The sequence below is a fragment of the Bombus impatiens genome, unplaced genomic scaffold (genome assembly GCF_000188095.3).
Source record: "Bombus impatiens unplaced genomic scaffold, BIMP_2.2 scf_0452, whole genome shotgun sequence".
Lineage (NCBI taxonomy): Eukaryota > Metazoa > Arthropoda > Insecta > Hymenoptera > Apidae > Bombus > Bombus impatiens.
Genome location: NT_176871.1, coordinates 1,222,735 through 1,227,577, shown reverse-complemented (window position 1 = coordinate 1,227,577; position 4,843 = coordinate 1,222,735). Strand labels below are relative to the sequence as shown.

Here is a 4,843-nt window from a genome sequence, read left to right as displayed (position 1 = left end):
AAAAAAAAAAAAAAAAAAAAAAGTGGCGAACTTATACGTAAGCGGATGAAAGAAGGGACTTTTTCGAGGAATTTATTCCGGAGGAATTACTCCGTGAATTGATTTCGTTCTTTTTTTATCGTAAAAGGGATACATCCTATGTGATTTTTCAAAGTTTGCAAGCTAGTACGCAAACGGATATTGCTAGGAAATTCTGAAATTAAAAGGACGATAGGTACTTTTAAACGTTGAAATACGTGACTAAATTCAAATTCTCAAAATCTTGATTTACGCCATTACGATCTACACTCCGCCATGGAATCCTTTTATACTTTCCTGCAACTTAAGACATCTGTCAACAGACCGCGGACTTTTATACATTTGTGGCGATGCGCGTAATATGCAAATTGTATAAAATATTCAAAATGAATATTCAAAATCTTTCGCGATATTTAATAGGTAAAACAATTTTCCACCCAAGTTCCATTTACGTAAAATATATTTACAAAAATACGAATTTGCATAGACATCCATAGTCTATTTATCGAATGTAAAAAACACGATCGAGTCTGAAATGATTAAAAAGGAACGCAGCACAGTTAAACACTGAAGATCGTCTTTGAGATTCTCACGGTTGAGGATCGATGAAAACGCGATTTTCGATATCGTTTTATCGAAACACCGGAGAAATTGAAAAGCCCCCGAGCACCTGTCCTTGCCACAGCGAAAGCTTGGTTTTCGCGCGATTTCTAAATATTTCCGACACACCTGTTTCCATCAGCCGTGCTTGCAAAGAGAGACGAGTTCGATCGACCGGTTGGAAACGCAGAAGCAAAAAACCGGCTATCTCTACGGAGAAGAACCTTACGGAGTAGGTCAACTACGAGGAAATACACCGGATGGGTACCGCGAGAAGATTTAACTAGACGTCAGATCGGAATATCTCGTTTCGCTTTCGTACGATTCGCGAATTTTTCGTCTCGAGAAAACACACAGTTAGCGAAATGTGAAACATAGCGTCGTGCAAACTCGTAGTTTCATATCTCGATAACGATCGCGACGACGGTGCGTCTACTTTCGTAATGGTCGATTGGAACGTTGAGCGATCGGCAATCATCGTCGCAGCTGGAGCCCTGACAAAATAACGAACGACGTGGTTTCACTTACGAGCTCGATCCATGATCGTGTACACCTTAATTGTAAGAATTGGCACATTGGTCGATTTGTAGCGACAGTGTTTCAATTTGATCAAAGTGTTAGAAATTAATGTTGATTCACAACGGTGCAGAAAAGTTATCAGACGGATACTTTATAAGTTATATTTTAAAAGCTAGAAATTAAATTGAACTGATATTGAGTGGAAGACTATGGCGACTAAAGGAAAACAATGTAACAAATAATCGTTACTATGTACGATACGTCGTACGATATTGGTTAAAATTGTTTAAAGTATCGCTTTCAAGATAAGAAATCTATCTGGACGACATTCGCGTACCACTGTATATGGCTATCACGTTATGCGTCTTTTATGAAAATTCTTGAATTTATCATTTGAAAGAAGGAATTTACAATTACTCAAATTTATTTAGATCAATAATATCGGTGCTAATAGTTGAGCGTCGAGATGTATTCGCGCGATACTATTTCTCTTTTGTGAAGCGCAATGTCTTGAAGAGTTAAGCGGTTGACCGGCATGTGCCACCGATAACTGGTTCCGATTAACCTCCACCCCTGCCGCAACAGGATGTGTGCAACAGGATGCAAAAGGTGTTGAAACGGCCGAAAGAGATACCGTAGAGAAGGCTGGTTGTTGCAATTTATAGCGACCCACCGCCGGATTGTTTGTTTCCCAAACGTTGCAGAAAGTTTCAAAGTGGCTGGGGAGGGGACTAAATATAAAACGCGTGCACGCAACAGTGCAAGTGCAACCTCGATGGCCTGCGAGCGGCATCATAATGTAGATCGCCTTAACAATGTGTAATCGATGATACGCGTTCGCCGGGACGCGAGATCGCTCGGCGAACACTCGGAGAAAGGAACGGTTCAATGAACCATTCGATGCTTTGTTACACGAAGAATCTTTTTTTTCTCTCCCTTGGCAAAATCGATACAAATTATAGGTTGCGTAATGTCATTGAAATTAAAAATAACGTTTCCTTTGTGCGTAGCTCTGCGAATCGACCGGTTGTCACGCCCAGGAAATGATGAAAAAGAAAAGATGGAAGGAAGAACAAAACCGTAGAGGAAATAACTGTGTACGACATTCGCACGCCCTCGATCTGTCGTATTCGTATTCAACGATAAATTGCACCACATAAATTGATACGTAAAGACATGACGAAAATCGTCGAATATTAGTGGCGAGTTCAGGTACGTCGCAAATAAAGTCACATCGCAGTTTATTTTTAAAAATTAACGTGCGACGAACAGATTGACGTGTGTAAGTATTATCCAGTATCGTAGCAGCGTGTTTTCTTAATTAAATATAAACAAGATAAGGAAGATTCCTCCGTACCGGATAGTCCATCGTGATCAATTCCAGAAATAATATTAAAAAAACCAATTAATACCGAGCAATCGTGTATTTAATCTTAATATACCATGGATAAGGTTTTAATTAGAATTTCATATGAAAAATCTAAAAGAAAACAAGTATAACACTATGGACCACTAGTTTACCATTAATTCAATAATTTACATACTTTGATAACATTCATACGTGATTAATATTAATACACGAAACGTCCACTGCGTTCGATGATTCGTTATCATTACACCGATAAGCGTTCGTTCAAAACAGTTGCGAATAATTATTCGAACCCTGTGAAGAGAACATTAGATATTGAATTTGATCCGTATCTATGAAAGCTTATTCGATTTGATTCTATCACCGGCAAATACTATCCATGGGGACTTTGAATTAACGAGTCAGCAGGTTTGACATTCAATAACAATACTACGTCAACGACTTAAATTCCGTTTAGTCGATTAAAGAAATTGTATCGTTCTATGTGACCATATATTCGCACGTGTGCACGAAGTATTACGATCGCGTGTTTCGGTTCGTTTCTATATGTATGTATCATAACCATGCGAGATTCTCGAACAAAGATATATCTTTTCTGTACTAGTCAGCGGAAGAAATGCATGGTTGCACTCTTAGAAAACATCGATGTATGGCATCAAATACAGTTTTCGCAATCTCGACCGATGTAGTAAGAGTTCCTCCGCAGAGGAACATCCTCTTTAAGCCAAAATGTAATATCATGAAACGTAGAAAAGATGGTAGAACGCACCTAGCAGCAGGATTAAAATTATTGCCACCATGGACCAAAGAACACTCTCGAGTTTGATTTTGGACGAAAGCACCACCCTTTTGCACGATTTATCGTTTATGACCGTGGAGATGCGTTCACGTTCGACGTGAATGCGAATGGTTCCTTATCTCGATAAATCCCACTGACTAAGAAGCAAATCACACGTTGATCTTATTTTAATAGAATGGAATAATCGGGCCGCTCATTTGTCAAATCGATTAACTCCACGAAGCAAACAATAGAGAAAATTGATGAAACTATATACGATAAACTGATGAAATCATACAAGATAAGCAGCAATCAAGCGCTTTGGTATTAAAATTTGAAAAATTTCAAAAAGTGGGGTTAACCAATTTGGTCTGTGAGCACCTCGTTTGGTGGTCATAATAATCGAAATCGAAGATAATTTCTGGCCATAGATTAGGTCTATCCGCGTGTCAGATAACTAAGATATAAGATGCGCAAGCGCATCTTCAACATTCGCGAATTTTTGTGCGTTAGCCTCGAAGTAATATTAAGAAATTACGTGAAATTTGTACAGTGGAATGAACTCTTGATATCGATAGACTCGAAGAAAGATAGTTTGCCAATCGATCGAGCAAGAGCATATAACGATGCCGAAATTAGTGTAAGAGCGACTGAAATCGAAAGAACTATACATTGGCACGGTTCATCGATTTCATCACCGGAAAAAAAAGGGACAATAATTATGCAACGAAAATAACGATGCACTGTAAGCGGCGAACGCAATCGGCGAATCGATTTCAAGCGATCGATGATCCGAGAAATTGAGATCGATTCGTAGATGTCTTCTACCGATTGTCCATTAAAACCTAACTGCATGCAGCAGGTGTAGGAAGCAGCTTTCAATCGCGAATAATTCTCTTTCGATGCAATGCCAATTCCAATCCTTATTTGGCACTTACCAAAACAGTCGTATGCCATCGAGAAGATCGATGTATTTCACACGTACAAGTAGATTTGATTAAAAAGCTCTGAACCAACATCCCACATGCGTACGATAATATCATAAAACAAAATTGACAGTCCAAAACATAAATCACGAAATTTTGTTCGGTCGTTTGGATTTTCAATTGGTTACTAGGAAATTGAATGCTCACTTACGATAGACAGGAAGTGAGGACGGTGGGGCGACCAGACGCCTCGGTGAACGACACCAGGACCAAAGAAAACAGGTGCAACGTCGAGTTGAATGTGCAAACGTAACAACGGCGTGCACTTTCGATGAACGTACTGGGCAATGCCACGATTGTAACAACGCGTTGTCACGAGCACTCTAAAACACGAGGGCGAATAGGTTTCTGTACGTACGTACGCACGCAAGCACGTTCGAATGCACGAACACTCGTGCGAACTGTTCCTTAAGGAACGAGCGTAGATACACACGCGGACAGCGTACACACATCACCGCCTGATCGTACACACACTACGTACCGTGGTAGCGACCGCTGACCGATGACAGCCATCCGACACTGTCTTACGCCAACTGGTGTTTACTACTGAAACGCTCCGTCGTCCCTCGAGCC

General features: G+C 40.1%; 1 protein-coding gene across 4 annotated transcripts in view; it reads right to left on the bottom strand.

Annotated features, from left to right (window-relative positions):
* Positions 1-4,843, bottom strand: part of LOC100746935 (protein phosphatase PP2A 55 kDa regulatory subunit) — a 43,853-nt gene extending 39,010 nt beyond the window's left edge. For 2 of the 4 annotated variants that reach the window (XM_033321451.1, XM_033321452.1), the window contains exons 1-2: positions 4,422-4,837; positions 4,223-4,291 (exon numbers count right to left, since the gene is read on the bottom strand). The gene's annotated coding sequence lies outside the window, so the exon portion shown is untranslated. Of the gene's footprint in view, positions 1-4,222; positions 4,292-4,421 lie in introns of all 4 variants that reach the window. The other 2 variants (XM_033321453.1, XM_012387097.3) reach the window with 2 other exon arrangements.